Here is a 22,910-nt window from a genome sequence, read left to right on the forward strand (position 1 = left end):
GCTTTCTTGATTATGTCAGGAAACCATATGGGAATCCAGTTACAACTAAAGGAGATCAAATTAGGGAATACTTCTAAATACTTCCGTAAGACACGGGCAGTGCCTATGAAAACACCATAAAAAAGCCAGAGCTTGAGCTCAAGCCTTGGAATTCAAAAGCAGCCGATATTTGTCCTTTTCCCTTTTTTTCCCTCCGTTGCTTTACCCTTTTGTAGAATGGAAACTCAGTGGGCATTCCCGTTAATACTGCACGTAATACTAACGTGACGTTTCTAACTGGATCATTGGAGTAGATTCCATTTTGTCCCTCTGTTCATTTTTTAATGAAGCTTTTATGGTGGACCCACTGGGTCCTAAGATGGATGCTTTTTCTCTTCACAGAAGAGAATGACACTGTCCCTGCTTTCAGTGATCTATTGCTGCTTTGTGGAATGGTGAATTTGGTTTGTGTATTTCCTAGCACTTGCAGTGGGAAGAGGCAGCCCACTCTGGAGCAACTTGCAGGACAGGAGAATAAATGTCGTTAAAGGTTGGTTATGGGTGAGCCATGTGTTCATAGTTACATGAACTCATTGTCGGCAGGAGCCACTCTCTGGGAGCCGGTGTCGACCATTGGGCAATGTGTTAGAATTTGGAAACAAATAGTGTATTCAGGATGGAAATATCAGTATTAGGTCTCTCCTCCCTCTTTCTGTTTGATGCCCGCTTGTTACATCGATTGTCAGCTCCCAGAGGACACCTTTGTGTCTCCTATACCTAGAAGAGTCCCTTGCAAAGAACAGACTGACAGCAAATGTTGAATGTGAGCAGATGCGCCAATGGAGCAGTTCTCAGATGTTCAAATAAAAGAGCGACACCTGGAAAATCAGAGGGGAAGATTAGGGGTCCAAGATGGATTTTTTTTTTTTTTTTTGGCCATGCCAAGCTGCTTGTGGGATCTTAGTTCCCCAACCAGGGATCGAACCCAGACCCATGGCAGTGAAAGCACCAAGTGTTAACCACTGAACTACCAGGGAATTTCCCAAGATGGATTTTTTTTTTTCTGTACGCGGGCCTCTCACTGTTGTGGCCTCTCCCGTTGCGGAGCACAGGCTCCGGACGCGCAGGCCCAGTGGCCATGGCTCACGGGCCCAGACACTCCGCGGCACGTGGGATCTTCCCGGACCGGGGCACGAACCCGTGTCCCCTGCATCGGCAGGCGAACCCTCAGCCACTGCGCCACCAGGGAAGCCCCCAAGATGGATTTTTAATAAGACTGTGCATGCCATTTTACCCTGGAATCTGACAGATATGTTGCATTATCACAACAAATTGCTTCCCTTTTAGTTTTGCTTACATGTCAAGAAAAGTGAACCATCACAGAAATAACTTATGAATAGTTGGGTCATCTTTAAACGAAGTTTTTTCATGTCCTAAACCTGTATTTTTTTTTTTAAAAAAGACAAAGTCTTAAAAGTACAGAAATGATAAGAAATGATATTCTCATTCGAAATTAGTACTGTTTCAAGCTTGGGGTCCATTGCTTCTTGTAATAGGGGTAGCAGTATCACTTGATAGTATTTCCTTGCTTTATATCCCATGGTAAATGGGTTTTTTCCTAAATCTTAAAAAATTAGTTCATAGTCTAAATTATTATTATATTTGATTTGATTTTCTCAGAACAACATTATTAAAAGCACTATTTGGGCTTCCCTGGTGGCGCAGTGCTTGAGAGTCTGCCTGCCGATGCAGGGGACACAGGTTCATGCCCTGGTCTGAGAAGATCCCACATGCCGCGGAGCGGCTGGGCCCGTGAGCCGTGGCCGCTGAGCCTGCGCGTCCGGAGCCTGTGCTCCTCAATGGGAGAGGCCACAACAGTGAGAGGCCCGCGTACCGCAAAAAAAAAAAAAAAAAAAAGCATTATTCACCTACCATAACCTTATTTCAAGGAGAAAAAAAAAGAAATATATATATGTATTTTTAGTGTGAGGGAAAATGAATCTTTATGGCAAAATAATTTAAACTCTACCTTCCTTTTCCAAACAGAATTCGTTAAAATGTAGTTTAATCAAATAGGATTATTTTTAAATCAGAAACCTATATACTGGTATTAATGTTCAACACTGAGGTCGAGATACCAGAAAGTGAAATGTTATTTTGAAAATGGACTTTGTACTTGCTAAGCTGCCCTTCAGTAAGAGCCAATATTTCCATTACAAAAAAAAAGAAATTTACTAAGTTTGTTTTATTTTAGTTTCCAGGCATGGTTTACGAGTGGGAGGTATATGTTTTGAAGGATTTCAAAAGTTTCTGGGAATTGACTCCATCAAACATTTGACACCAGAATATCCCCATATACATCCTCTACTCCAGGACCTGAACCGCCCTTCAGCCAGCCCTGACTTGGAGGTGAGCTTATAGCTCATCCTTCCAATCCTCTGAGTTGAAGAGACAAACTGCTGTTTATGGGCAAGACCCAGCTTCTTCACCTATTGGCATTTCTATACAAACACTGTGGTTTGGCAGACCGCGTTCCTTTCCTCAAGTTCTTCCCCATTCTGGGTGTGGAAGCAGGCACAGATGGGTTAACCAGGGTTCACGGAGCAGACGGAAGGATCTGGGCCTGGAGGGAAGCCTTACCCACTGGAGGGGGGTAGACGCTGGGCGGGAGCCTGCGAGTGCTGGCAAGAAGTCCAGCCCGCCAGGCAGAACTCACGCAGCAGGGAACACAGAGTTGTGCAAAAAGTGAGCTTTTCTGGCAGGTACTTGGCACTGGGGAGGTCTTGAGGGCCCCAGGGCAGGTGCAGGTGCGTGGAGCACACCTGTCGGCAGAGCTTTAATGCCGTCTGACCCCGGTATCAGGCCCTGCTTCTTGGGCTAGGATTTTGGCAGGACTCTAGAATTTGCCCTGAAACATGTTTTTATTGTAACGTACCACTTGGTAGTGAGGATGTGTGGAAGGCGATAGATAGTTTTTTTGTTGTTTTTTTTTTTTTGATAGATAGTTTTTAACTGCCTACGTCGCATAGACTATCACATTAATCAAAAGAACGTGGCCAGAGGAAGCAGCCATATTGGCTTAAGTGGTTCCCAGGCCTTAGGTAAAAAAACTGTGGCCTGGGGAATGTGCTGATGTGTTACACTTTTTTTTTTTATCATACTGTTATAGTTTTTAATGTATGGAATCTGAAACAGTTCAGATTTATCACTGACAAAGTGATAAATACATACCTAGATCAATTTCTTAGGTAAGTTGTGGCTAAATTCACTTTTAAGTTCAAGGTTCTAAGTAGCTGGGGGCATCCTCTGTACCTTGAACAGCCTTCTGTCCCAATGAGATGAGCCCCTACTATAACAGCCTGTGCTAATTCCATCATATTTATCACACTGTATTTTAACTGTCAGTTAATCAGTCTCCCATCAGATTGGGGATTCCTTCAGGAAGAGACTATCTTGTTCACTTTGTCTTGAAATAGGTACCAAATTACTTGACAAATGAGTAATAAACAACACTTCAAGTGGCACGCATTTATCCATAATTATTGAGTATTAACCTACAAATATTCTATAATCCGATTTTAAATCCTCAAATTTATACCTAGGCTTTGATTTAGCTTATGCTAATTTTTAAAATATGTAGCTTTGAGGCATTTTATTATAAAAAGCTGGTACTCATATACATCAATGAGTAAGAACTTAAAATTCATCATATATTTACTTCATTTTTTAGCTTGACCTTCTAGTAAATCTTTATCTTCATTGATTTTGGCTGCTATATAAGGAGATCCTCCCTTGTCTGGGTGATTTAAAAGCATAATTCGTCGATGAGCATCTCTTATTTTTCCCTTATTGGCAGTAGGGCTTACACCTGGTATTAATGCTGCTTCCCATTTTGTCATTTTGGGTTCAAACCCACCTCTGTAATAGCCACCACTGAAGGCAGATTTTGGTAGACTTTGAAAAACTTGTTTTACTTGAGGCTTCATAATGCTTCATGGCTTGCAAAGCGTAACGACCTGCAAATCCTGCAGCAGCAATGGTCAGTCCAGCTGCTGCCGCTGTACTGGTTCCCGCTACCATGGGAACTACCGTGATTCCCGCTGGGCTCCTCTGCTTACACTTACATCACATGCTGCCTTAAGGCTGCAAGTGGGGATCAGTCCCATCCACGCCAAAGGGAGTGGGTAGCTCCCCAGAGGGGAAATGGCTGCAGGGAAGGATGCAACAATTACCCAATGTTGGAACCCAGAGATGCCACGTATGTTCGGGCTGAAATCCACCTTGGGCTCTTTTCCATGAGGCTGTTCACTGTAGTCTAGGGCCCCATTTGCCTGGAGAAGAGTGTGGGCAGAGATGCCATTGGCTAGTGATAGTCCTTGGAGCCAGGTACCTCCGCCAGGAAGATAAAGTATGGACTTGGTGTCTGGAACAAGGGAAAAAGTCCAGTTATAAGAAGTTGAGACAAATAATTAAAAGGGCGAATGGCATCGGTCATGTGCTGAATCCCTGAATCTTGAATCCAAGCTGCTCAGGCCTTCTCTCTCAGAGGTAGACTGGTTCTAGAACCTCGGGTGGAATTAGACTTGCAAAGTGGGTGGTCATGTGTTTCACCATGGGGCTTTGAAGACCACGAGTAGAGGGGACTGACAAATTTATATAGTAGAGCATGCAAATTGCTTATTACTGGGTTGGTTGGTTAATAGGTATGTTTATGTGCAGAAGAACATACAGCCTCCCAATTAGCAAGAGGGCTTTTTAAAAAATAAAAGCTAGGAGAGGGAAAAAAAAAAAAAGAAAAACGTGTTTAGGGAAAGTGGGTAGGTTTGAAGGAATGAGTCTCTCTGAAGATTGTTACAGGTAAAACTCCAAGTCTCCAATCCAGCCAGGGTGTTAGTGGCTAGAAATCATTATCATATGACCATTTGCTGTTTGGTGGAGTGTTTGGAATGAGCTAGTTAATCCCATTCCAATTCATAATGGGCAGGTAGCCAATTCATACAAAACACCTTGACAATCCATACTAATTGGTTTGTCTTCATGGAGCCCCAAGTTGAATTGCCCATGGATATGGACATTTCCCTCAACCCAGCACCCCCCCATTTCAACTCTCCCTCCTCTCTTCTACCACCACCACCATACACACACACACACACACACACACACACACACACACGCACGCACGCACAGCACTGGAATGATTTTGCTTTTAAATAACATCATTTTGTCTACCCATTTTTCTGGGCTCTAAATTTCCCCAAGCTTTCTTTTTAAAAGAAGGAGTGGATTCGAGGTAAGGAAAGTAAACTGAATGCCCTTGGGACATTTTCAGGGTCATTTGTATTTTCAGAGTAGGCTTCATTGCCAAGGGTAGTAAGAAAAAAAGTTATCTGTGGACAAAACAAAAATGCAATTCATGTTTTGGAAGGCCAGGGAAACAAATTCCCAGACAAAGATTCATACAGCCTAGAAATAGTTTTAGAAAGATCTACCGACCCACAAAAACCTACCAGCCCGCAGAATCATTTCCAAGAATGGCTAATCATGTACTATTGAGAAATACCCCCCAAAAAGGATAAAAATACGGGTGTATGCAACTTTGATTGATAGCTGGGTTTTGAATAAATAATTACCCTTTACACCTGAAAGTTGGCTTTACCAAGCAAGCACTGACCACCTCTGGGCTCCGTTGATTTTCTGGGCATTTCTAAGGGGCAGTAAGATTGATAGCAGTCCCTCCATTTGGTCAGTGTTCTGTTCCGTCGGCTAGCTGGGCAAGCAGGGGCACCTGGTAGCAGTTATGTGAACCTCACCGGCTGTGTGACCTTGAGTAATCGCTTAACGTTCCTGGGCCTCAGTTTTTTAATCAACCATCCTTACCCTAGGCTCTCTGCTTAAATGAAAAGTATATTTTATATTTAAATAACGTGTTTTTAGCTTTCAGTTTTAAATTACTTAACTTTTGGTGCATTTGGGTTTTACATAAGGAAGGGAAACTTCCATGTAATGAAATCCAGTAATACCCCTTCCTTTATTAATGTGACATTGCCCACCCCCTCATCCCCCGCCACGGAAGGTAAATTAAAGCGTATAACCCAGTGTAAACATTTGTCAGCCCAAATGCATTTATAGACATACAGTGTGTGCAGACACCTGGTTATTTACATGATTTATACCATTAGTGCGTCATTTCTAGATAGGATGAATTTCGAATACGTGTTCCTCGTAAGCCTTGCTGTGAGTTTTGACAGTCAGAAGTAAATAATCGTACCTTTAATTATCTCTGTCTGTAGAATGTGGTAGATAGGGAACAATGGGTATGAAATACTCATCCTCCTAGTGTGCAAGAGGGATGAAAAAAGTTTTCGTAAAGTACAAGACAGAAGGAAGTCATTTCTGAGTAAGCCCATTAGATGTTTTTCTTGCTCCGTAATCCCAAAGCCTAGACACCACTGCAAGGAAAATGATCTGATAGGCTTGTGTTTACCACTGCTTGAGGATAGAGGGAGATTTGATTTGAGCCTCTTGGCCTCCATGAAAAGTCACATAAATAGGAAGTGAAATTTACAAGGGATTCCGACAGACTCCACAAAGGTTTGCATGGGGTGGACCAGCCCATCTCAGGCACTCATGCTGGCTCTCAGATGTTCGTTTGGGCTTCCATCATGGTAATCCAGCTTCTATGCAAATGAATAATTAATGCTAGAGGCATGAAATCTGTAAAAGAAGCCCCAGCTTCTAGTCTTCTGAAAAGTCCTTGTCTCTGGAGAAGTGAGAGGAAAGTAGGGAATCTCTACAGACGGCCCTAAGAAAACCTGCAAGGCTTGGCAACCCAGCACCGTCCTCTGGGCTTTCTCATCACCCATGTGCATCAATTACTAGATAACGTCAGGGATACTTTTAATTTGGGGAGAAAGCAAAGCATGTAACCTGTTCCTTGGACTGAGAAAGAATGGAATTAAAAAAAATTTTTTCCTGGTTTTTGCGGTAGGGCTGAAACATGTTCTTAAGGATTTTTCGGGTTTTTTTAAACATTTTGGTGGAACACATTTTTCAGCATTACTCCTCTCCCTTTTGAGAGGATGGGTAGGTATGGAATCATCTTGCTATGAGGCCAGTGTAGTAAAATTCTCTGCAACTGGTTGCCTATGGAAGAGGTTGGAATAAATTGTTACAGACCCAGGCTGACTGGCCGCAGAAACTTTTTCCGCAACACCTATGACAACTTCATTCGGAAGATCGTACCCAGGTAGTAAAGGCTGGCAGTGATTTATGCTGCCTCAGGTTACGACTCCTTCTCTGCATGCATGAAATACCGCCGGGTTCTACGGGGCTTCTTAAAGAACTCCGCTAGATCCACTTCTTTCATCCTTCTTCAGCCTGCCTTACTGACATGTCTGAAGTGTGATTTGAGGGTCTGCGGGAGGAAGAAGCCAGAATCCGGAGCCATCTGGAGCCTGGGCGAGTAAGCACTGGGTGAACATCTGTTTGAAACTTTGTGGAGATATCTAGCGCCGCTGATTTACAGCCCTTTGGGGAGCCTGTGTACAGAACCCAGACTCGAGAGGAAGCTGGCATCTGGCAGGAGTCGGGGTACACAATGGTGCTGGATTATCAGGATATGATAAGTCTGTCTGGCCTTATATTCATTGCCAAATTGTAGATTTCTTATTGGGGCCATGTCAGTCCTCCCTGCCACCAAAACCAAAAAATCCCAAAAATACAAAAGGAAAAAAAAAAAACCCAGTCTTATCATACTCATAGCAAAATATATGTAGTCATACAGAAATATCACAATAAAATGATGCTTCTGAGAATCATTAGAGTATAGAAGCTAAGAGTATGCACTTTGGAGTCAGGTGACTTGGGTTCCAATCTAGGCTCTGGCACAGAAGTAGCTGTGTGACTGTGGGCAAGTCACTTAACCTCTCTGTGCTTCTGTTTCCTCATCTCTAAAGAGGGGATGTTAGCAATAGTGCTTACTTTTTAGGGTTATTTTGAGAAGTAGATGGAGTTTATATATGTAAGGGATTTAAAATAGCACCTGGAAAATGAAGCACTATATAATTGTGTGTGTGTGTGTGTGTGTGTGTGTGTGTAGTATATGAGTATGATCACAACCGGGACCACCCGCTGCCCTGTCAGAAAAATGCCTTTGGTTGTGTCATTTACCTTCCTTCCTCTACCACCACTTGCCCCTCCACCCCACTCCACCCCACCCAGACTGGCTTGGTTTCCCTTGTTCCTTGAGTGTGTCAGGAATGTTCCACATTGGAGCTCTGCACAAATGCATCCCCCTTCCAGAACTGTTCTTCCCACACCCCCTTTAGGAAGCTGCCTTGTCTTCAGCCCTCAGGCCATGTCCATATTGCTTCTTCAGAGAGGGCTTCCCTGACCACCCAACCTTGACTCAGTTTTGACCTCCTACCCGTAGTCACTCTAATGCTCCCTGTTCTTTAGCCCCCGTCAGGGTTTATAGCATGACCATTTGCATTTCTTCAGGGTCTGTATCCCACTGTAGATGATGAACTCCACGGAGCACATCTCATTTCTGAGTGAGTCACCATTGTAGACCCAGCAGCCTACCCAGTGCAGGACCAGCACGATAGGCACTCAGTAAATATTGCTCCAAAATAAGTGACTGGCCGACTGATGAGCTTCTTCAGATTATATCCAAGGTGCTGTGGGCAGTGCATTTCTTCTGAGCTGGCCAACTCCAACTCCCTTCCCCCCGCCCCCCATCTCACTAGTCACTACCCCTTTTGTTTATATTGTAATAAAAGTGAAAGAGAAGTCAGGCAAATAATCAAAGGGCTCTTTTAGAGATGAGATAGGGCCTCCTTTTCCCTCTTTGGTATCATTTTGACCATCTGGTTGGGAGCTAAGGAGGAGGAACCAGGACCTATTCTTCCTGATCAGGGGAGTTGAGTGGGGACACTTGGCATGTGGACGTGCCCCATCTACTGGTTGAATCGGGTGGCTACATTCTTAATGGGTGGTGATGCCCTGTGCAGTGAACACTTGCCTCCAGTCTCTTTAAAAGCAGCTGAGACTGGGGTTTCCACCACACGTTATTATCCTGCTGGCAAGAGCATTAACGGTAAAGCATGGTTTGCGTGTGGAGCACACATTTTTCATCTCTAGTGTCTACATTTGCATCAGAATCACACACATTCTGTTGTGTGGGTTTTGCAAGTTTGAAGGGAAGGGTTTCACACTTGTGTCCAAAGGTTAAAATCTGTAGTTTAACGTCAGTGTTCACTGTTTAGTTGTTCCTTGTGAATATTATATTGACCAGATTTGCAGCATGTAGAGAATACCTCCCCTGCGAGACAACTGGAGGAGCTGTGGGCACCGCACCCATTTTTCAGTCTGCCCTTAGGGATCGTGGGTTCTTAAGATAAAAGTTTCAGGGAGAAAATAGAATCTCCTTGTGGTCCTCTCTCTCTCTCTCTCTCTCTCTCTCTCACACACACACACACACACACACACGCGCGCGCGCGCGCGCACACACACACACACACACACACACAACTTGGGACTTACATTGCCTGTAAGGCTCAATAAGTAAATTGGGGAAGATGGAATTTGTCACTCTGCTTAAAGAAACATAATTATTTTTAAATGACAAATGGTCCCTTTGTCAATAAACGATTTATGTCTTAGCTTCCATGCCTGGATACCTTGTGTGAATTATAAATTCACTTGTAAGTAGATTTAGCAAAGGGTGCCCAGCAGGTCCCTGGGCTGAGCGCTAAGTGGGTAGCACTTCTTTAATTCTGCTGCTTTTCCGCTGCTATTGTGTTGGGGATGCAGATGTCTGAACATAAATTCAGGTGGGTATAGCTGTAAGGTGCTGCTTTACAAGGATTCATCTAGCATCTCCATCCAAAAGAATCTCCCCTCACCACCCCCTCCAGATTTCAACATCAGAAGTAGCGAGAAGAAGATGAAACCATCTTAATTCGATTTAAATTTTAAGGTCAATCACTCTCAATAACAGGGTTTTTTTCTTTAAAAAAATGAAGTAGCTGCTAATTTATTATTCCACAGAGTTTCCACTCAGCCTCCCAAGGGGAAGGTCTTGAACAGGTAGCTGGGTTTTTTTTTTTTTTTTTTTTTTGGTACGTGGGCCTCTCACCGTTGTGGCCTCTCCCATTGCGGGGCACAGGCTCCGGACGCGCAGGCTCAGCGGCCATGGCTCACGGGCCCAGCCCCTCCGCGGCATGTGGGATCCTCCCGGACCGGAGCACGAACCCGTGTCCCCTGAATTGGAAGGCGGACTCTCAACCACTGTGCCACCAGGGAAGCCCGGTAGCTGGGTTTTGTGCCTGTATGTTTGATTACTGAGTTATTTACAACTAGAGGATTTCCCAGTGACAAGTAAACTGGATGGACCTGCAGCTTAATTTGGCTTTTCTCCATTCAGGATGATTTCAGACAACTGAGCACATGTACCTAGCACCCTATCAGAACAGAAGTGAAAGGCAGACTATGAATGCATTAACTTATCTGGAATATAACAATCCGAAAAGTCTAGAAGTCAGCCATTCAAATGTCTGCATACATGTCAATTCCGTATGTTAAGGTCTAGTGGTACGTTATTTGAATTACCCATTGGAGTGAGCACCGAAAGGTCTTCAGTGCTCAATACTTTGAAAGATCTCATCTATGCCTCTTCTTAAGACATCAAGAGCTGCCACTACAAAATGCCAGTGAAGCCCGGCAGCTTCTCAGGTGCAGACAGACCATGTTTGGATTTTAATCGTCCTCCTCTGCTGGCTGTGTGGCTCTGGGCAAATTATTGGAACTCTTTCAGCTTCCGTGCTCAGTTGTGAAACGGGGATAATAGTATTAACCTCAGATTGTGACCCTGAGATGGTGAGACTGTATGTGAAGTGCTTAGCACAGGGCTTAGCATACGAGTGTGCTAAAAACTGTGGCAGTTGTTATCACCATTGTTATTTCTACATGTGAAGGTACTATTTTATAAATATATTTTATGTTTTTTACTAAGAGCCTTTCCTTGGACTCTCACGTCAGCTTTCTTATTCTAGGAGAGACTATGATTTAAAGAATGGAAATGTGTTTTGTGATATTTAAATATATATACATATATAGATTTCCTCCAACTTTTTCTTCTAATTTATTTTCTGAGGAATTAGCAGCCTTCAAGATACAGGTGGCAGTGGTTTGCTCCGGTCTGGCCTCAATATACGATCTTCAGTTTGCTTTGTCGGAGGTTGTGGGCAAGCGCTGTAATCCCTAAATTAGCCTAAGAGGCAGATGGATGGAAACAGCGTCTTTGTTGGGTGAACCCAGTGGTGGCTTTTCTTTTGTTCCGGGCTCCAATCCAAACTAATGCCTTAATAACTGAAATTGCCTCGTTCGCCCCTCTCACCTTAAAAACTATTAAATTCAGCAGGAAGGACTCATCGTTGTGGCAGAGAGATGCCCTCTCAGGGTCTCTCCGGGCCAGTGGGTCCCGGGCCAGCACAGTGGTCAGCACCTGAGGACGGGCGGGAGCCAGAGCTCCTGGGTGCTCCTGAGCAGGTCGTCCCGACAGAAGCTCCAGCTTCCTTTCCTCTTGGGCCACTTCTACCGCATCCTAAGGCTGCCTCTTTCTGCAATTAAGTCATTTCATTCCTCTCTCTCAGGCTTTTCCTTCACCTTAGAGATGTTCAGTGTTAGGGCAAAACACAGGCATTCAAGCTGCTCATTGCACTTAGGGAGTTGGGGAATTTGGCTTTTAATTACTGTGAAAATATGATCATTTAGGGATTCAGCACCATCTCTACTGAGCCTGTAGGATGTTGAGACAACAGGAAAAAGGGCTCCTAAATAAGTCTAAAACAGGTGAGTTGGCAGGTCCTGGGGGTGGAGGGCAGAGCAGGTAAAATGAACTGGCATGATCCTGAGTATCTTTGCTTAGCTCTAAGCAAGGTGTCAAGCCCCTTCTGCCGCAGCTTTCCTACCTGTAACGTGGGTTAAGGTCTGCTGCAGTCAGCTACTGCTCGGCAGGTATGTGGAATCTGGGATGCTAATAATACGATCAACGTGCTCAACAGGAAGTGAGTATCTGTCCAGACATCCAGGCTTGAATACTCATTTTTTCCAGCCAGCAAGCAGCCCCAACCTGTGTTTTACGCACCATCCAATGGATTTCGTCTGTGTTGCACCTGTTGGAACAGTTAGTTGTGCTGTGTGTACTTCGCTGGCTCAAAGGTATTTTCCGTTTCTTGATGGTCTTTGACAGTTTGTCATCAACACCGCTCGCGGTAATTCATCTCCACCCCGGTCCTGCTTGACGGATACTTATTCTTTAGGCCTCAGCTTAGTCCCCTTCTCCTGACTAGGTCAGATTCCTCTTTCATGTGCTCCCATAGGACAATTAGTCTCTCCCTGGAACACTCACCACAGCTGTTGATTATTATGGTTAATTATTTAATATCAGTCTCCCAAAAAAGACTGTCAATTCCATAAGGTAAAGAAACATCATCGTCATCTTTATTAAAGTTATTATTCTTATTTTTGCTCACCAGTGAATTCCCCACTCCTGACAGTAGCATGCCTGGTACTTACAGGTTCACAATAAGTATTATTGTTAGATGGGTGGCTGGCTGGCTGGATGAGTACACAAGTGAATGAATGAAACGCCGGTGTCTCTGACAGGACTTCTCTCTTCCCTGTCCTATTCATGTGGCCTCAGGGACCCATACATGTAGTACAGGCTCCACTCAAGCTTCTAAGATAACCAAAAGGCATGATATAGTTCTTGGTGCCAAAGCCCCACAATGGACTGGGAAAGTGAAAATTATATAAATTCTTAGAAAGAGGGCTTAAGGTTTCTGTGTTCAAAAGTGGTCTTGCCTGGGATAAAATATAGCAAATGAACAGCAATTTTTTTTTTTTTTTATGGCATGGAGGGCTACTAATTTCATCTTTCAATCTAGTTCCCTAAGTAAATAAGTAAGTACCTTCTTGCAGACCAGATATGTGTAGCATTGTATGTTCTTGCATTTTTCAGGGTATTTGCAAATATTTTATGAACAGCAATTTGTTTCTCACCTGTTCTACCTACTCCCTAGGACCTGGGAGTAATACTTTAAATGTGGGCTGACCTTGGGAAGGTTGTCCTTTCTGATTCTGAGCTGGGTAAAAGATCCGGCTCAGAGATATACCAGGCATATCTCTGGTTAGAAGATCATAAATCAGTCCAGTAGATTCCATAGTGGTTCTCATGGTGTCCCTCACGACGGAGCTCACTGGCTAGTCCCCGGGACATCTCCGTGAAGCATTATAGAAAGGAGGCAGTGTGCATACGATAATATATAATAACTTGGGCCCTGCAGTCAGAATGCCCGAGTTCACATCCCACCTGCCTACTAATTAAGTAAGTTTAGATAAGTTAGGTATAATCTTCAATTTCCTCTTCTATAAAGTAGGAGACATAATGTTACCTACTTCACAGGGTTGTTGGAAGAGCAAATGGCCAAACAGATGTAAAGTGCTTTGCAGAATGTCGGGCGTGCAATAAGCCCAATAAATGTTAGCTGTAATTATTATCCCCATTTTTCTTGGTTGCAGGAGTTTCCACTGCAGTCCCAAGCCAGTCCCTATGAAGGCTTTTCCATCCTATCCCTTTCACACTATTCTGGGACCCACATTTTCCCCTGCCTTTTCTGCCAGCACGCCTTTGGCTTAGGTTTTTACTAGGAGGACCGAAGTACGGTGTCCAGGAATGGAACCCGTTATACTGCATCCTGCCTTATATTACCTTAACCTGTAAAGGCCAACTCAAATTGCCTGAAAATCCGCACTGTGCAGTGAGTGATCTGGGCGGTGCACACACTCTGTACACAGGCATTAAATAAAGTAAATAATGCTGACTGTGTGTGTGCGCCCAGCCAGCTTGCCCAGCTTTCTTAAATCATTCAGGCACACTTAATCTAATGGAACGTGTTATGACTTCAACAGCTTCTGAATAAAAGTTGGAGGAAAGAAAAATCTGAAACGTGGCAACAACTAAAATCCCCATACAGTTATTTAAGGCAGCTGAAGCACTTCCACGGAAACTGGGCTCTGTTGGAGAAATAGCCACTCCTCTTACAGAATGAAACCTCACTGTTTTTTTTTTTTTTTCTTTTTTCTTTTTAAAAAATTTCCTTCTTTTATTTTTAGATTTTGGATGAGAATGGGACTCCACATCAATTTTTAGGCTATTTCTTCCTTGTTCTGCTTGCTCAGAACAGTCCTTTTTATCTTGCTTCTGCCCCTGGTGGTGTCATGTTGGGAGAGTCACTTGACTTCTCCTGGCTTTGCTTTCTTCATTTGGGTGTTTGTGCTGGCCGATCTTTGTGGTACCTTCCAGCTGTTAACATTCTTTTGATTTCATGATTTCTCTCCCTTATTATTACAGAAAGCACAAGTGTTGTGCCTTAAGCCTAAGATAGGAAAGCATTTATTGATCAAGGTGAAAATCCTCTACTTTCCACATTCCAGGGCTCTGAGTTTGGGCTCAGAGAGTTACAGTGGCTTTTAGGCAGTTTTTGTGTGAAGGGTGGTTTTGGATTTCTTTTCTGTTTTTCTGTAGACCTTATATGGATGTCTGGCCATTTGATCTTGGTAGAGAATACTGTGTCTTGACACACACCAATGCCTTAACCCTTGGCATGTTTCGGAAGCCCACAGGCAGGGTCCTGAGGTTGCCTGAGTCACCATTAATGAACCAAACTGCCTGCCATGCTCCAATGGTTGCCTTTTGGCACTTGGCAGGAAAATCCTTTTCGTGTTAGTTTCAAGGTTGTCAGATATCATTATCCCCAAGTATTAAAAATTTCAAAGAAAGGAGGCACTGTGTTTGATTTATAGAATAATTATCTAGTTTTAGGTCTAACTTGGCTTTGGCAATGGTTTTGCGAGCACTCGAAAATTAAATCCATTTTTTATGGCACTACAAGGTATTATCTCACAGCAAATGATAATTAAACACCTGTGAAATCAATTAGCCCTTTAAGCAGGGAAAAAAAGTTTTCCAATTATGTTTTCGCACGTCAAAAACTTTTATAATTCCAAAACCAGCGCTCGTGGAGAGGGGTATGGTCAATCGGCGTTACTGAGTCCACTTTCCATTAAGATCATCCCTAAATTTTGCTTTGACTTAATCCTGAGGAAGGCAGTTTGTGGTACCCTCTCCCTTCCAGAGCGGATGCAGTCACCTTTGGAGCTGACTCTTAGCAGCTATCTATCTGACACACAGCTGAGCTGTCAGCTCCTCTGCAAAGGAGGTTACCACTTTGTGTTTTGATGCCAAGTTTTACTTGACAGTTTATTTAAAAGCCAAGATTCCTTAATGGAAACCAAGCAACAAGACGTTCCGTGTGACAGAATTGCTCTCTCTTTAAGGGCCCTGTAGCCAAGAGTTCTGAGCCATCTTCATTCCAAATTCATCACCTGAAAACAGAGTGGTTAACAGCTGAAAACTAACACAGTGGAAAACTGGGAATCATGGCAGGCCTTTCAGCCCCACAGGATCATGTGTGTTTCATCGCTGGCTTTGGTAACAAATTAGCTATTCCAGATGCTTCTTTTGGAAAATGATCTGCACATCTGAAGAATTGAATGGATTTGGGAGAGAGGACATAACAATTTGAGACTCAAAAAGAAGAAAAAGAAACAGGCCTTTGACATCCTCTACATTATGCCTCGTATGTACAAAGTCCATTCCAAAAATATGCTTGCTTAATCCCTATTGATACTCATATGTGCTTTAATTTGCATAATACTCTCATCTATACTGTTTCATTACATCCTCAGTAGACTTCACTATTAGGTAGGCAAGACTAGTATGTTTGTCCCATTTTATATATAAGCATGGATTCAGAACCAGAGTATAACTTGCTTAAAATCAAACAGTGACAAAGTTAAGACCAGAACCTATATTTTCTAGGTGTTACTTTATGTAGGCTTCATCCTATCACTCTACATAAACATCTCTTAAAGACATTCCTTTTTTAAAAAAAAAAATTTCTAAAGACATTTTTAATGGGATCTTGCTTTCATAGCAGATGGCGTTTGGAGAAGTTGATGAATCTTAATGTTAACCAGAGACATCAGGCTGATATTGCATAAAGCAGAGATGAGAGAGAACTTGTCTTATATCCTTTTAGAAACTTGTCCTACAGATTTACCCTTGTGAATGTGGCCGGCGTTTTTGGACACTTTATGACCTCACAGGCATTATTCGCTGAGGCATAAGGAGATCTGGCATTCATTCAACAACTATTTCTTAAAAAATGACTATGGTCCAAGCACAAGTCTAGCGGCTGGGGTCACAGCAGTGAATAGGAACAGTTGGCCAGAAAGACAAATATGTGCGTGAATTCAGACAGTGGTAAATCCTAGGACAGAGACGAAATGGGGAATTGGGACAGTGAGTGCTGGGAACACAGCAGCTGCTTCTCAAGGGGAACAGTGCTGAGCAGAGCTGGCTGGAGGAGAGGCAGAGGTGACTCAGTGTCACAGACTCTTTCTCCCAGGGCACTGTTGTGCTTCTGCAAAGGAAATGGCAGAATCTAGACTTATGGGCTTTCCCAACCTCCAGTGCCCAGACCCCTCATGGAGGCTGATGTGGTCAGTAAGCCATGTGTGGCATCAGATTGTTCATCTGATGCCATGTACCTGGTACATGTCTCATGGAGGCACATATGCACCTGTACAATTATATACTCACATACCCAGGTGAGAGAGATGAAACTTTCCTTAGACAACTAGCTTCATGCAGCTTGCATATTATGTTGGCGTCCTGTAAATTTTGAGGATGGGCCATCGCTGCCCATGCAAATTTCTGAGGTCTCATTTGCTTGTTCAGTGCAGAAGCCCCAGCGGTGAGCTGGCCCTGACTGTCCAAGTCAGAAGGTGGAGCCCAGGAATGGTAAAGGTGGGAAAGGAGACGGGAAATGAGGGTAGCTGAAACCAGCATCATTTCCTTAGCTGTGTGTAATTGGATTCTCAAGGTATTTTATAATCACTTAAGTGCAAGGAGCAGATGAAGGGCTCCAGCACTGACCGAGAATGCAGGGTATGTGAGGTTCGCCACTGGACGGCCCCTACGCAGTGTCTACTCTGGTGACGAGAACAGCCCAGCAGGAATTCCAGACATCCTCCTAATCCCAGTGCTGACGGAGGCTGGCTGTGCAGGGAAGAACGTCTTGGTTCAAGAAGGGAAGGGGTCAGAACATTGGGGTGAGCCCAGTTTTCTTTGGGGAATGAGGAGTCTTCGCCTTTGCACCGATGCAGTGTTTATCATGGCAGAAGCCGGGAAGAGGTTCTCCAGTTTTATTTTCTTTGGCTCAGATGTGGAGGAAAGCCAGGAGACAGTTCAGTTTGAATAGCGCTGTGCATACATTTAACTTGATTTGCAAATAATGCTGTTTAGCAGGGCTGGTGAAACACACATTCCCCGCCCCCCCACCCTTCATCAGTGTGCAGAGAGGACAGAACTTTTAACAAGATGCCAGGCCTTTGGAAATAAAGACAGAGAAGGGATACAAAATGTACAAAAGGAAGACACTATATATAAAAGACACTCTTTTCCATTCTCTAAGTCAGTTGTGCTCAGCCTAAACACAGGAGTGAACATCATACTAGGAAGGACTGGCATAATCAAGAGTCAGACGTATTGTTATGAGCTAAGCAGAGGTGGTTGTAACGAAGGGCTCATGTCTCTTCTTTGTGTCTCTGTTGTTTCTACAGCCCCTCCCGCCCCCCTACAAACCAGTGGATACTGAGTACTTTTCATCTATTTCATACCTATGTTTTGAGTGGCTCCTGCAGGCCAGGCCCTGGGGGTAGGTGTTGGTTCAACAGAAAGTAGGACCGTGGTCCTCCCTCCTGGAGCCCAGTGGAAGGGAAACAAGAAAATGGGCAACTGGATGCAGAGGGAGAAGTAGACAGGGAATCCTGGGTACCATGTGAGCAGCAAGAGGGCCTCTGGGTGAGACTTAGGGATCGGGGAAGGTTTCCTCCGGGGTGGAAGGGAAGAAGGGTGTGTGGGGAAGTACCCTGTCCACAGGCTGCTCCCTGGGACTCGGCCTGTCCCCGAGGAGTCACCATTGAGGCTTGACACCCCACGCTTCTGGCCCCGCAGCCTCAGTCCACACTTCCTGGCCCCGCTGCGCTTGGCTGGCTTGTCTTCGTGGCGCAGAGCCTGGTGAAAGGTTAATGGTAAGATAATGACCTTGAGCTTCCCAGTTGCCCTTGGGTCTGTCCCAGACATTTAGCTCCCGCAGTCAGGACCTTGGTGTGCCTCTTGTGGACCCATTTATCGATCTGAGGTCACAGCTGCTGCTGGCTCCTTAATTGTCACTCCCTTCCCTTTCCCCCCCTGTACCCAGAGAGCCCCTTATTTAGCACTTTCAGAAATGCTTTATTTCCAACCAGAGAATTTAGACCCATACGTCCTGGAATTGCATTTATCTCAGAGCACTTTGAAATTTGGTATTGCCGAGCAGAAAAGCCGGTGCTCCAAAATCTCGCCTCCTTCCGATAGCTTCCTGAGGTTCACGGCCCCTGGCACAATATATTCAAAATCTTTCATTTTCCCCTTTTGTGGGGAAGTTACTCCTTCCTTCGAGGCAGCTCTGGGAGACAACAGAGCCCTTCTTGTACAAGCCCCACGAAGTACAACTCTGCTACTCGACTTCATCACCTGTAAAATGGGGCCATTTCATGTGTGGTTGTAGAGAGAAAGGGCAGGAGTGAACACGGATTGTTGCCCCACCCACGGGAAACATGTAATCAGTGGGGGGATGATTATTATAATTGTTATCGTCAATGGCTGTCCTATTTTTGTCACTTGCTTTTACATATTAGCCATTGAGTTGCTATGTAATGGGCGGGAACCGACATGGTCTTCTCTATGGTGTACCTGGTACATGTTCAGTTCATTAATATGTGCAGGGGAGGGTTACCACCTGGTCCAGGTTTACAGTTCTTAGCTGTCAGTGGATGTTTAGGGTAGAGATGGGGTGAGGGAGTTTAGACTTGATATGGGATTATGATCCAGTGTGTTCAGATGCAGGGTTTGATTCCAAGGATTCAGCCGACTCTTTCTTCTTCCCTGTGAAAAGCAGGTATAACCATATCCACCTCCTGGGGTGGCTGTGAGGCTTAAATGAGATAATGTGTGCGAAAGAGTCAGTACCTCCCCTGGGGCCTCCCGCCCCAGCCAGAGCCCACACACTCTTCCTCCCTCCCTTCCCGATGTTGAAATGGATTTTAAATGGGCATAAAAAGAAGATGGTCTTAAGTGGAAAGCCAGGAAGTGTGAAAGGGTGGACAGCTTGGGATCGGCAGGGTCATTCAGAGGAGCACCACAAAGAAATCATTTCCTAATCCTTGGCCTGACCGGCTCCAGAGGTTCGAGCAGCCGGCAGTGCTCAGGGCAGAGTGGCCTGTGTTAGGCATCTCACCATCTCCAAATAGCGAGGGCCTTCCCGCTGGGAGCTACTGAGTCCCTGAGGCTGCAGTCACTCTGGTCACCAGCGCCACACACTAGATAATCCATCTGCATTTCCCTGACTCCGGAACATAGAGTAGCTCATTCGTGGGCACAGACGCTGTATGAGCAGGTGGCGTGAAGAAACTGAGGCTCAGTGAATCCCGTGAATTCACAGAGACCACTGGGGCCTGTACTTTTCTGTGTAGACAACAAATAGAATGGTGGCCAATGGACCCATTTTCCAGCTAAAAGATTGGCTCCCACTCATGGTTTTCTCAGTTCAAATCTGTGCCTTGGGCCAATTTCATTTTATTACATGCTATGGATTTTGGGGTTTTCTCAAAAATAATTGAACTTTTAAGCATCTAATCTGTGATAGTCCAAGAAAGGGCCTAAGGCAACATAGATATTAAATAACAGAGCACCATCTTGGACTGAGCTCCTGGTGTGACACAGGGTGGAGTTTTGAGTAGGGGAGAAAGAGTCCTTTTAAATGGTAGCCTTTTGTTGTCAATGCTTGAAAGTAGGTGAAAGGTTTAGGACTTCACCGTGTAAGAAACATAACTTTCAGACACTCCATTCGTGTGAGCTGCCGAGGAGACGGTATCGTGTAGGACAGAGCAAAGGCCCTTTAGAACCAGAAAGCCTGGAGCTGGAGCCCTGGTGGCTCCACAGCTGTGACCTACGTTGGCAAGGCTATCGGGCTGTGCAAACTTCATATCTGCCTGTGAAGTTGGCTTATATCAAGTCCTCAGCGTTCCTTTGGTGACATGTCACTCTTCTGCTTGAGCCCTCAGGGACTCACGACCACACGCACAGGGTCATGTCTGAGGTCCAGGAGATCCTCCCAGGGGGGACCCTGCCTGTACGAGCAGCCTCATCTCTCCTCCCCGTCTGGTGCACCCCAGACTCTGGGCAGTGTGTCTCACCTTGGTGTCTCTGTTCCTGCTCTGCTACCTCTACCCCCAGAGACGCCTGTCGCCTCCTCTCAGCTCTTTGCCGGACTGATTCTTGCTCTTCCTTTAATATTAGCTCAGAATCTCCCGTCCTCCAAGAGGCATCCCTGCTTCTCACGTTCCCCACCGAAGCCAAGCTGTGCCTGCTTTTTTCTCTTCTCTACATAACTCCCAGCCCTTGCCTCCATCCTCCCATTTCCCTCAACGAATGACGATCCTTTGATAACACATCTGCCTTCTCCCTGGACCATCAGTTCCTTGAACAGTATTTGACACGTGGTACTAGGCATTACTAGGCATTAGGCATTCAACTAATGTTTGTTGAATGAATGAAAGAAAGCACAGAGGAGGTGCCAAGGAAGCTATTTTATTTCCCTTATCCCAGAGCACTTTGTGCAGCTACAACAGTCAGAAGTTGTTTTTGCGTTCTTTGTTTTTTTTTTTCAGGGATGTGATTCTAACCTGGGGGTAAGCAAAGAAGATTGAGTACTTATGAGGATGGGAGCTGAGAGGGAGCATATCAGCTGTAGATGTTCACTTTATAAATCAATACGTGAGACACACTGTAGCGGCATCAGGGGGACACTAGAATTGTGTGGCTACAGGGAGGAGGGCCTGGCTCACGTCTTCTCTATCCTCTTTGATTAGCAGAAAGCAGGCTCACGTGGAACTGAGCCTACCAGGGAATTGTGGGAAGCACAGCTGGACCTGTGGGCACACTGCACCAGCATCATTCGTGGCTATGGAGCGTTTGATAATAAGGCAAAATCCTTTCAATTAGAAACTGCTGTTGTGGTTCACAGCTTCTGTTTTCATTTTATTTTCAAGGGTCTGCTCTACACGGCTCCCTGGCTCTGTCTCGGGAATCCGTTCCTCTTCCGTTTGTTTCTTACGTTTTTGAAATGTTTGTATTCCTCTTGAACCGCTGTAGTTTATACAAAAATTTACGATCACGCAGTGCCTTGCAGTTTCTGCTGTACGCACGCGATCTGATTTAATCTTCACATCTTTGAGGCCCAGAGAAGCTAAACAGTCTGCACAGGGGCACACAGAAAGTGGTAGATCCAGAAGCCAAGTTCTTTATCCCAGGTTTTCCTACGTAAACCGGCTGTATTTTCCATTATATTCGGTCACCTCCCTTCCAATCATAGCTACCATTTATGGATTGCTTATAATGTGCCCAGGCTTAGTTAAAATGTATCATTTCATCCTCACAGTAGAAGTATTATCCCCATTTTGCCAACCAGGAAACTAAGATCTAGACAAATTAAAAACTTTCCCAAGGGCTTCCCTGGTGGCGCAGTGGTTGAGAGTCCGCCTGCCGATGCAGGGGACACGGGTTCGTGCCCCGGTCCGGGAAGATCCCACATGCCGTGGAGCGGCCGGGCCCGTGAGCCATGGCCGCTGAGCCTGCGCGTCCGGAGCCTGTGCTCCGCAGCGGGAGAGACCACAGTGGTGAGAGGCCCGCGTACTGCAAAAAAAAAAAAAAAAAAAACAACTTTCCCAAGAACATTCAGCTTGTGAATAGCCAAGGTGAAATTGGAACCCAGGTTTGGCTGGGTCTAAAGCTGCTTAACAACTAAGCTTTTAATCGTTAGGCTCTTAACCACCGTGCCAGTGGTTCTCAAAATTTAGGGCGCATCTTAATTATCTGGAGGGCTTGTTAAAACAGAATCCTGGGCCCTTCCCGCAGGGTTTCTGATTCAGCAGGCCTGGGTGAGGCTGAGAATGTACATTTCTACCAATTTCCCAGATGATGCTACTAGTTGGAAGAGTGTACTTTGAGGACCCCAGCACTAATGCCACATCGCCCTCCACCCATATGCTAGTTGCACTGAATTGCTCCCAGCCCCCCCAAAAAAAAAGTTTCATATGAAGGGGAAGGGCTTCAATTCTGCATTATTGTATGGCCCATTTTAAATGGGGTGTATCCCAGACATTATTCACTGCAACTTTAAGGTTGTTGTAGTGAATTATTTCGGCCGTAGAACGGGTTTGGTTTCTAGGTTAAATACAGGGTCATGTTATTTTTATTGCATTTTTCATTGAAGCAGTTTATGGAAACTGTTCTGTCTTCTGTGTCATCACCTATACAGCAGGGGACTTAAGGGCCATCTGAAAAGGGCACCAAAACCGTTATTAATAAAGATGAAAGTTCTCTGAGATTAGTTGCCTCCCTCGTCTACTTACCTTCTTGCTTAGATCTCATATGTTCGTTATTTCTTGTTTTTAAGAAGTTTATGATTTTGATGTGATCTATATTTCTAAGCTTAAGTCATAGGGAAGAATTAGTCTCTAAAAAGACTGTCCCCCTCACTTGACCTGTCGTCTCCACATCTTGTTCCCCAGTCCCTATCCACTGGTTGCCACCAACCTGTTCTCCATCTCTGTAATTATGTCATTTCACGAACACTATATAAATGGACTAATTCAGAATATGTCCTTTTGGGATTGGCTTTTTCACTTAGGATAATTTT

The 22,910-nt window shown here is 44.7% G+C and overlaps 1 protein-coding gene and 1 pseudogene across 4 annotated transcripts in view; one reads left to right on the forward strand and one right to left on the reverse strand.

Annotated features, from left to right (window-relative positions):
* The window catches only part of EXT1 (exostosin glycosyltransferase 1), a 312,385-nt gene that overhangs the window by 220,848 nt on the left and 68,627 nt on the right, over window positions 1-22,910 (forward strand). The window lies entirely within an intron of this gene.
* On the reverse strand, window positions 2,505-4,129 carry LOC307176247 (mitochondrial import inner membrane translocase subunit TIM14-like; annotated as a pseudogene). The gene has a single exon. The product of its transcript is annotated as a mitochondrial import inner membrane translocase subunit TIM14-like (transcript).

Source organism: Stenella coeruleoalba (genome assembly GCF_951394435.1).
Source record: "Stenella coeruleoalba genome assembly, chromosome: 17".
Classification (NCBI taxonomy): Eukaryota; Metazoa; Chordata; class Mammalia; order Artiodactyla; family Delphinidae; genus Stenella; species Stenella coeruleoalba.